Source organism: Scomber japonicus, chromosome 18 (assembly GCF_027409825.1).
Source record: "Scomber japonicus isolate fScoJap1 chromosome 18, fScoJap1.pri, whole genome shotgun sequence".
Classification (NCBI taxonomy): domain Eukaryota; kingdom Metazoa; phylum Chordata; class Actinopteri; order Scombriformes; family Scombridae; genus Scomber; species Scomber japonicus.
This window is the reverse complement of record NC_070595.1, coordinates 20,419,626-20,431,535: the sequence shown is the minus strand read 5'-3', so window position 1 is coordinate 20,431,535 and position 11,910 is coordinate 20,419,626.

Below are 11,910 nucleotides of genomic sequence, written 5' to 3'. Positions count from 1 at the left end.
CCTTACCACTTGGAGATCTTTCTCCCACACCAACAACTGTTTTAAGCAAGATATCCAGTGTTGTGCAACTTGGTCACTGCCCCTTTGCCAAGCTGAATTCAACTCCAGTTGCACCCTCCTCTCACAAACACTGCTGTTTGTGTGAAGCTAGCTCAGCTATTCAGCTACCTACACTCGTAGTTTAAATTAACTTCTAGGCCCACCACTACATTAGTAAGATAGCCATTTCAGCCCACAGACTGGACCTATAAAGGTTAGATGTTGGTGGAAATCAATGTATGGGATTTAGACAGGAAGAAGGGATGCTGGCTTCCCGGACACCGACAATCCAAAGCACACCAGGGCACTAACCTGCTGCTTCCTCTGACATGCTGTTTCCATGGCAAGCCCAAACTGATGCAAGGCCTTGCCAATCTGGCTCAGTGTTCAAGTTTTATTATAATATCCTCTTCAGAGTAGACGAAAAACCAAATAGCTCGATAATGGAGGAAGTCAGACACCACGCCAGTTCATCAGTCAATAAATGATCAGGCCATTTCTGGTTGTCCTCTTATGTACAGGTGTTTCCAGTTATCCTGATGCTCCTGGCCACACACAAACTTAATGAATGAAAGGCATGTGAGGTAGTGTGAGCAGGGGCCTCTAAACTGTGATATCTCTACACCAGTGGCCTCCAACCCTGCTCCTGGAGAGCTACTGCCCTGCGTGTTTTAGGTATATCCCCACTCTAACACACTTGAGTCTATTAATTAACTCGTTGTCAAGCCCTTTGATGAGGAGCAGGGTTGGAGACCACTGCTCTACATTTTGGTGTTATTGGCAAAACACTAGCAAATCACTCTAAGCGGAATCATCCACAAATCTGCATCGCCATCTACCATACATACAACTCCTGGCAAAAATGATGGAATCACCACTCTTGGAGAATGTTCATTCAATTGTTTAATTTTGTAGAAAAAAAGCAAATCGGGTTACTGTAAATCGGGTTTTGTGGCATATCACAGATATGCCACAAAATGTCATCTCCCCCGTGCCTTTACCTGACATGCAGCCCCATGTCATCAATGACTGTGGAAATTTGCATGTTTTCTTCAGGCAGTCGCCTTCATAAATTTCATTGGAATGGCACCATACAAAAGTTCCAGCATCATCACCTTGCCCAGTGCAGAGTCGTGATTCATCACTGAATATTACTTTCATCCAGTCATCCACAGTCCATGATTGCTTTTCTTTAGCCAACTGTAACCTTGTTTTTTTTCTGTTAAGGTGTTAATGATGGCTTTCATTTGGCTTTTCTGTATGTAAATCCCATTTCCTTTAGGCAATTCCTTACAGTTCGGTCACAGACATTGGTTCCAGTTTCCGCCCATTTGTTCCTCATTTGCTTTGTTGTGCATTTTCTGTTTTCAAGACATATTGCTTTCAGTTTTCTATCTTGACACTGTGAAGTGACTGGGAACAACTAACATTTTTCGCAACATTGTGTGATGATTTATCTTCTTGAAGAAGTTGTATAATCCTCTCCTTTGTTTCAACTGACATCTGTCGTGTTAGAGCCATGATTCATGTCAAACCACTTGGTGCAACAGCCCTCCAAGGTGTGGGCACTCTTTTTTGACTGCAGACTAATAAACAGATTGAATCTGATCCAGGTGTTTTAGAACTGCATGTTACAGGGTGATTCCATGATATTTTCCTCAGAATTGAGTGATTGCATATTTTTTTCGTCTGCTTGATCTAAAAAAAAAAGCAATTGTGACTGACTACAACAACAAAAAAATTTCTTTCTTTTTTTTATGTTTCTTAAAGCCCGAAAGTTGGCATTGTGGATAAAAATAGTTTTGTCTGTGATTTGCTTTTTTTCTACAAAATTAAACAATTGAATGAGCATCCTCCAAGATTGGTGATTCCATTTTTTATGCCAGGGGTTGTAGAACTACTTTCCTGAGAATGAAAATCATCGCTGTGATTAGTCTTTGTCTTAGTCTTTAACACTGTATTATAAGTTAAATCTATTCATTTTTGGTTTGGCTCTGCACATGAGATTTATTGACAAAAAGAAAAATATGAAAAATTGCAGCCTTATCCTTTAAGGTACAGATCAACAGGTACAAAGTATATGGTCATCTTGGTATGTTAAAAAGAAAGAAGAGTCAGAATCACATCATGCCAGATGATAACTGTAGCACAGTTGCTGCCACAGAGGGTTCACCCCAGCAGAGATCACAGACAGATAGAGTTTAATTAGTCCTCGCCGAACTCCTGTGTGCTGCTGTTGCCCGGCACTGACACAGGAGAGCTTGATGAGTCAACTCGCCCCAGCTGTGCTAATCAACTCACCTAGCGCTACTCCTTCTGAGCCAGCTCTGCCCAGCTTCTTTCTCCTACAGCTGACAGCCCAAACCACGCCCACCTCCCCAGTTACAAAAATCACTGAGGGGTCCAGCTGAGTGTTTGATCTTTAAGAGAAAGAAGGGGACAAGAGTGAGTCATGCAACTGAGAATGGGCAAGCAGGATCAATGCGATCGATCACTTATTTTGAGCTGTGACTCATTTAGTCATGTTCAACACCAGATGCTTAAAAAAGCCACTCAGTGACAAATTTAGTAGTTCTATTATATGGGTATAGTTGTTATTCAAAAACTAGAATATATGTATTTTAGCCTGGTATCACCAGGGCAATTGTAAACCAAAATGCCTTTGGACTGGACAACTGGATACTGGATAGACCTACAACCAATCAGAGGAATGAAATATGTGACAAAGCACTGAGCAACTTAATAAATCCTGTCAGAAATACAGCAAACACATTTTTGCTACCAACTATAATTTTACATGCAGCTGTTCGTTCATCTTTTAGAGATAATATACCTTCCAGTTCATTTACTGTCTGGATAGCAGATTCAACAGACCGTTCCACATCAGCAGCAGGCATCTTGGTTGTTTACAATATGCTTCAAGGGCGCTCCTCTGTACTGTCATCATATTAAACCCACCCCACATTTGATAAACAGTGGTGAATGGCCCAACCTGGACCAAGTCAGCTGGAAATACTGAACACAAGGGAACTAGAGGCACCTGCCAGAGCAAATAAAACGTGGGCTTCCAGATTTGTCTGGTTTCTAGGTTCATATATTTTGGCACTGATTTCACAATCGCAGATAGAGCTTCATATTTCAAAAACAATTTATACTGTAGTGATGTAGTGAAGCAGTGAGGCTGTGTGGTGTGGATGTATGTTCCTCAAGCACCCCACTGCTCCTTTTAACCTACTCATTGTTCCCCCAGCCATCCACTCATCCATCAAACTGTCAAGTGTGCATTCACAATATCACCCGGTGGTTCCTGTCATCTTTAATAGAGGATCCACAAGCAGGAGGCAGGATGCTGAGCTCTTATTAAGATGAGACTCTGACAACTTGGTGCCAAGCATCAGTTGATAAGTGAAGGACTGACGTTCACCTCATGTATTTACTCAGTGTTTCAATTGTAAACCAAGATGAGTCATTTAAGCTCCTGGGCCCCATGATTATCACCAGCATGCTCCAAGTATGTGCAAAAAACATTTTGCCAAATCTAACAGCATCCAGCGTAGGTTGCTCTCCCTCAGGTGGCAGTCAGAGTTGGCTCACGGTCCTGAATTCTGAATCAAGAACACTCATATGCAGCCTTCAGTCTGACATGTTTCATCCTCCTCCCGTTTCAGATACCAACTCTGACATGTGGTCTGTGCTGCTGTCAGCTATCATTCATCAGTGAACTGTGTGACAACAGGTTAGACAAAACAGCAGGATGGAACATCATGTACACACTAAGCACACAAACAAAAACATTTGTTTTCATTCACTTCTTTATGATTTACACCACCGCTACTGCAATTTATTATCACCCATGCAAGTTTCTCAATATTTATTTCCACTTCTAAAATATTTGACAGTATTGTGGCAAATGTCACTGCTCAAGGCTACAAACAAAGGTCATATTTCCATTCATTTTATGCATCTTATTAGCAGTATAAATTCATATATTACCTCTGACAATAAACAATGAATTATAAAGTTAATAGGTTAATTCCAGTTGATATAAAATCCATCTTTTATGTAACTGGACCACCTTTATTTAAAATGAATGGAGAGAAATATATAGCCGAAGCAAACAGCTTAGTTCGGACAATGATGGATTCTGGCCTCAATGTAAGGCAAATTAACATTCAGAAATACCTCTGGGTGTTGTTTCATGTGAACGTTTCCATGGCAACAGCGGATGGATCACTTTGAAAGGAAGGCAAAAACACGGAATTGATTTCCAACCCCAACACAAGGAGTTGCACAGCATTTTACTGGGTAAGCTAGAAACACAATGAATTGTTGAATAAATGAAAAGGCAGCATGTAGTGAATCATATCAAAAAAATGTGTTTTGCCAACTTAAACCTCAAACTTCTTTCTGTAGAACTCAACAAGGCATTTAAATAGTTGTCATTCTTGGACTTATTGTACATGCCTCTCATTCTCAGCAATATTTACTCAATTACCACTGACCAATCCAGACTCTCCTAATGAATTCCTGCACATTGCAAGACTCATAAGGTGTTTGTATCCACTTAGAACATCCAATTTTTCTTTGGTTCTGTTACAAATGTTTTATTCATTATAATTAAAATGTGAATTAATTGTCTTCAGGAATGCTATTAGACAATGCAGAATATCAAGCAGTATCCCAGAGGCATGCAGTGAGACTGTCTCTGAGCTGATAAAAGCAGAGCGAAGTGAAACAATTGTGCACATGGCCTCTGCGAATAACAGCTTTGGTGTCGACAAGCAATTACATCCTGCTCCTGTGACAAAACTTCTGATGGAATCATTATCTTCAAGATTCAACATCTCTAAAAAAACACATATGGCATGTTCTCAACTAAATTGGACAGACCCACCATATTAATTAGTGCTTTGTTGCTGAGGTAGAAAGAGCATTCATTATTGATGCTTTACAGTAGAAATCAATTACACTGTGAGTGCACGGTTTCTATGCTGCACGTGATCCTGCTTTATTGTTCCCCTCTCAATACAGAAGATTAATCAGTGCTATAGCCTCAGAGGAAATGAGAGGGGTGTCTGAGGTGAAGTGTTAACCTCACATACTTACACTGGCTCATGATCACTGGAGCATTTACATTAGCAGGAGCCTGCTGTGCAAAGACTCAAGTGGAATAAAAGGTGTCAACATTACTAATAAAGTAAGGAGGTGGGAAATGTTCTCAGATCTTACTATTCTTTTTACCTGAATAGGCATACTCAAACAATAATTTAAAAATAGAAGGAGTCGTGCATTCAAAATCCATCACTTCATTACAACTTCATTATTAGCTAAATAAAATACTAACCATGCAGAAAAATGGCAGGAATTGTGATTTGGCAGTCAGAAAGTAAAAAATATGTTATGCTCCACAAATTTGAATGCATATTGATTTTTTTCCTCAAATTGTTGCTTTTTGTGAAATATTGGATTTTTTTTCTCTGCGACTCTTGAACACAACTGTTAACAACTTATAGACAACTTAATTGTGATAACAGGACATAACTAACCAACTAACTACACTTTTTGTAAGGGGTCAAAAGAGAAAAGGATAGGTACCACATCTTCAATTATTAGCTGCACATTGTATTTTCATGTTTTTAAAATTAACTTTCATCTGAAAATTACAGAGAAACTTGTCAAATAAATGTAGTGGAACAAAATATGAAATGTAGTGGAGTAGAAAGTAACATAAAATGGAAATGGTCAAGTAAAGTACAATTACTTCAAAAGTATTTGAATAAATGTACCGAGTTACTTTCCACTGTTGGTTATGTGGCTTGTCATCATCTCAGCTGGTACATCTTTCAGTTAATCAATCTCTCTATTAGCGGCTGTGACTAAAACAACAATTAGTGTTATCCACACAGCAGCACAGTCAATTAGTATGTTAGATGTACAGGGTAATGTGTCACCCACTTCTGGCCTTGGCTTTTACCTCTGGGAAAAGCCTTATCGACTACCAATTTCTCCACAGCTGTACGAATGCTGATCCAAGGAGGTCAATACTTAACAGTTTTCACAGAATCAGGTGTTGGTCATCTTGAATCTCTCGATATTCTTCTTTTTAACTGTTATTTATTCAGAGCACTGATCACATTCATGCAATTAGACACATTCATACCTGTAACCTGCCCAAGTACAACCACAGTCTGATCTGCCAGCCCACTGGAGCAGTTGGAATTAAGGGCACCTGAGGGGTCAAGGAGGGGGCAAGTGTTGCTTTTTCACTTTACCCACCCAGATTTATCCTGCTGGTCTGTAAAACTAAAAAAAAAACAAAAACACTAAGAACAAGTTAGTGTGAAAAGACCCACTGAACAATGTATACTCAGCTGTATTCAGAGATCTCCATTCAAACTGCATAGAAGACCTTCCAGGCAATTTGTAGAGGCTGAGTCACGACTGACTCATCCTACAAGGACAAAGTGATGTTTACCAAAAAAAAGCCTCATTAAAATAAATGTCAAGATCCTGACATTACACCAATAGTGGATGTATATGAGAATGAGTAAGGAACTGTGCAGAAGAGCTGATGTTGAAGCACACTCCTTACATTACATAACAGATCATTAAGATCATTAAAACTACACTTTTGTGACACATTACCATCAAAACATTGTTACCTAAACTTGGGGAAGATCATTAAGAAATGATTTCATGGTGGGGAAAACAAGATGTGCAAATGTTCCTTTTGCTTCAAGCCTTTTGGATTAGAAGAATTTTTTATGTAAAATCATTTTATTGCTTTTTTATTTCCTAAGCTAAAAAATGGAGGTTTTCAAGTAATCTTTTAAATTAGCACAATGTTGGAGCAAATCCCTCATCAGCAGGCGGGCGGTCTGTTTCGTGTCTTAGGTGCACAAACACTGGCGAGCTCTGGGACTGTGAGTCAGAGGGGTGTCTGATGAGAGAAGAAACTGATTTAGCTTCATCAGAGGAAGCATCGCAGCCAGAAAATAAGATTTGATTGCAGATAGAAAATACTACAATAATGCACTGCAAATAGCTGCTGTGGGTCAGCCCAAGTCTCAGCTACATACTGTATATCATTATCCACCAGTTGTCATAGAGACCAATGCAGATGATGTCGTGTCTGCATTTAATGTTGAGTATGACAAATGTGTCTTGGGGTGTGCTCGTGCTGTTGTTGTTGTTTTTCAGTGTGTTTGTTTTTTCAGAATTTTAGAAGTGTCACTTTCTGATGGTTTAGAAGTGCCAGATAATATTAACCCACATGCCTCATGATTGGTCTGAGCAGTAGTAATACTGGCTTTCAGAATTATAGGTTTATTGGTCAGTGTACAAACTATATCACACTACGGCACTTTTATCCCTGAACTGCAATTAAATACTCATTTCCAGGACTTTCCACTTTCCCCACAGGCATTTTTTCTTCAGACACAGTTTGTTCAAACATCCAGCTGAGCATTCAAGTCTGCCTTTGTGTGATCCAGACCTAGTTTGATGTAATGACACTAAAGCCATGATTATATGGATTTGGCAGTCCCTTTAAGAAGGCCTTTATTAGAAAACACGCTGTGGCCGGTTCAAGCCGACCTGTCAATAGAAAGATGACTGTTTTTGTGTTTGTTTTGACCCACAATCTATAATATCACACCGATACTGAACAAAGAAGGCTGAGCTCCAACGGAGAATCCTCCAGCAAACCCCAGCGGCTGACTGATATAACTGATTGGCAGGAAAAAGGATGCATTCATTAGCCTCAGAAACACCACTTCAAAAAAAAACCCATAATCAAAACAACAGATGGACGGCACTCACAGGGCCACGAGCAAATTATTTCTTCTACATAATTAACGACCTGGAAAAAATTAGAGAAAACATTAAAGATAAGAGGAATTGTGCACTGGGTTCAAGCAGGTAGAACAACATTTGTTTGGTTTGGATTTAAAGCCATCTTCATCATTTGAAAGTAGGCCATGTGACTGTTAAAGTACTGTTATCATATTACTTGAAACATTTTACTTCAGTTGTATAAATCATGACTCCTCAGCCGCAGAGCTCCTTTTCCTGCAGGCTTTTTCAAACATCAGAAACAGTTGCTGAGAACATTGTGAACCCACAGATGCATCTTAAACTATTGAAGTCTTCCCCTGGACTCCCAGAGGAACACAATGTGACTGAAAATTGATTACTGTTATCATATTACAGATATTACTGAAACATTTTACTTCAATTTTGATGTATAAATCATGACTCCTCAGCCTCACAGCTGCTTTCCCTGCTAGCTTTTCTAGACATCTGTAGGAGCTGCTGAGAACATTGTGAACCCACTGATGGATCTGAAACTATTGAAGTGTCTGTCCTTGGACTCTCACATGAAGGAACACAACATGAGTGGAAATTGATTTAGGATATGTTTACAGATGGGAAAGTCTTCAAATGTCCACTAGAAAACCTTGCCTTTAATGTACAGGTTAGTAGAGAGAGACAGGAAATTGGAGGCAGAGAGGGGGGAATGACATGCAGAATAGGACCACTCGGTGCAGGATTCGCACCGGGGTTGCCTGCAGTGAGGACTGCAGCCTCAACACATGGGGCAGGTGCTCTACCCACTGAGCTATGCTCTACCCAGAACCAGCCAAATTTAATAGTAGAAATGCTGCTTGCATGGTGTAAAAATGAAAAGATGTGTTAAACAATGACTGCAAAGAAGGTTACTGGGTGTATGGATGTGGACAAGTACATTTAACTGTCCCTATAAAGTTTCATATTTTGCATAGAAATTCAAGCCTGGTGCATCCTCATAGAAAAATAATAAAAATAAATAAATAAATACTTGATGTAACGTTTGAAGCTAAAATGTGACATAATGTAACATGGGATATATATTTTTCAAAGGTTTAAACTTCAAAGCTTCTGTATTTTCCTGATGTGTCAACACTGCAGTTTAGCAGTTTAGTTTTTGTGGATCAGTTTTAGTTTTTATCATTGTGAGACTCAGCTGTGAATAGGACATACTATAAGTTAAAATATTCAAATATACATGTAGGCTATGTAAAATATTTTTCTTTACAATAGGAGAATATGTAATTATTATTATTCATTCAGCTTGAATGCATGAATGTATGAAAATAATTTACCCAGTGATATAAAGAAGAGCCTGACTGACCCTGACCCACCCTGAACTGGCCTCTTATCGATCACGGTGCTGTGTCAAAGCAGATGCTCTCCTGTGTCCTTGAGCTCACTGATGTATGAATCTGGTGATGGTTAAATGAGAAGTAGAGATAATTACAAGCAGAAGCGCAGAGCCACAGAATAAAAGCGTGACAATTTGATTAATGGAAACTGAAGTGGAAAAACATTTTTTTAGCCTGCATTGCCCTGATGTTTATCCATATGACTTGGCTTAATGTCAACAAAGTTGCAACTGGAAAAGAAATGTATCACTCATAAATTCATTCAACTTTGAACAGTTAACCCATGAAAAACTGATCACAACTCTAAATAAGAAAACCATTCCTTGGTATAATGTGTCTTTAATGAGACAATTCAGTTTAAAAAGCTAACAAATCATTTGATTTCTTTACTTGAAATTTTCAGAACTAATTACAAATTGGTACGCTTTCCAGAAATGGATGAAGTTCATGATGTCGCTATGATAGCAATTATGAGATGCTCACATTTTTATAAATTGTCATGACATGATTGATGTTAATCTACCTGCAACCTTTGACTGATTCTGCCAGTTAAACTTCACATATACAGAAGAACAATATAGGACGTCTGATGAACAATGACTTCTACCCCCTGCAGGACACTCTGAGTTCCTTCAGCAACAGACTGCTTCACCCAAAGTGTGTGAAGAAGTGATATCTCAGGTCCTTCCTCCCTGCAGCTGTCAGAAATGCTCCCAGTAGACCTCACATCCCTCCCAACCTGGACACTTTTAATATTTAGAAATATATATATACAATACTATATTTTTACTTCTGTTGTTTTTATTGCTTTTGTACTTATTTTTTATTGTTCTTGTTGTTTATTGACGTTCTTCTATTTTCACTATCCACTTTTCTGCTGCAATAATGTAAATTTCCCCATTGTGGGACTAATAAAGGAATCTCCCTGGATCCCCCCTGGTTATTTATGGTTTGTTATCATTTCTGCAGCAGTGGGCAACTCTTTGTAGGACACATAAATCAAGTTCTTTCATATCCATATGACTGTTTTGAGTAAGTATGGAAAAGTCTTTAAGGCAAGGTTAAGTCAAATCGTTGCTGGTTAGTTAAACACTTTTCCGTATCATAAATTCTATCATTTTATTTCCACCAGGAACAAATAACTGTGATCATCACAGAGATCAAACGCAGATCAAAACTGGACTCATACAGTTGGAATTTAGTGTAAATCTTAACTCTTTTGAATGTGATGGAGTGAATGACAGTTGGGTGAAGATAATGTTGACCTTGCCTCCCTTTACTTACCAGCACACTTCTACTCATATGATTAAAAAGTATATACAGTCCATCAGTTCTCATTGGAGTCACCCCATCTATTCAATGACTGAACAGACTTCAGTGGGGAAAGAAAGAGAGACTACCTTTCCAACAATCACGCCTATTTCTATATTGAAATGTTACTGTTACTGTTATTCTAGTTTAATCGTGTGTCTTTTAAAGGCTCTTCACTTATAATTTTAGTTAGCCTTCATCATGCAGCTGGAGAGAACATCAGGCAACCTGCCAGAGAATAATTAAAAATATGCCATCAGCAATGTAACTGATGTGAGGGCTCTGTGTGATATATTGGACAGAATTTCAATAACCTAATTAAACAATTGAACTAATCTAATCTGTTGAAATGTCACAATTAGAAGAGAAGCCTCCCCTCCTTTTAATAATTACAAAAATCTGTTCAATACTACAGCAACAAAACATGACCACATCTCACCAGGAAACACAAGGATGCTTGACAGGGTTGTGTAAACACCCAACTACATTTGACTTGAAGTAATTTTCTCCTTGTGACAGCAGAAACAAAGTTAATGACCAACAGAGGAAGCCTTTGTCATTAGATGCGTGCGTCACTGTGCACTATAATGAGCAGCCTTATTGCAAGAGATGAGATTTATAAAATGAAAAACATAAAATATAAGGCTGTTATCAGTTTTTTAAAAAAAGATTAATTAATTATTCATCAAAAATGTCAAATTGATGTACCAATGAATCCAATTACTAATGATACAAATCAGCAGAAATGTTGATTGTGTAATAATAGATCTTAATATTGTACTATAAATCCTACATTAAAAATTTACAACACAGTAGTTTGAAGAAAATTATTATACTCATGAATATGCAAATGTATTCATAAACATGACTATCAGATGATATATCAGATGCATAATTTTCATAGCAAGGCATGCAGTGAATACATATTTTAAAAAGCTGTATACAGATGACTGAAGAGCCAATATATAGACAGATAAAGTCACTATGCTAGGTCAGCGATTAAATGTGTGATGACTGGAGCAACTTCATCTCTGGCATTTGATAACAGTAATTTGAAACTTTGTGAACCATGCCATTAGCAGCAGGTTGAAGCAGTTCCCTCAAGCAGTGGAGTGCCCTTCAGCTGTGCTTACTTATTATGTAAAAGGCCTTGGTCAGTTAATGCCACAAAACTACCATCATGCAAATGGTAGAGAGTGGAAAATACCTTTGAGCAAAAAGGAACCAGAATCTGTATGAGAATAACAACTTGGAAAATAGCAGAGGTGAAGTAAACAAGCCTGTAATTAGAGTAAATATAATGTATGGTCTTACTGCCCTCTGCTGGTCAAATCATGAATGACTTACAGATGTTGGG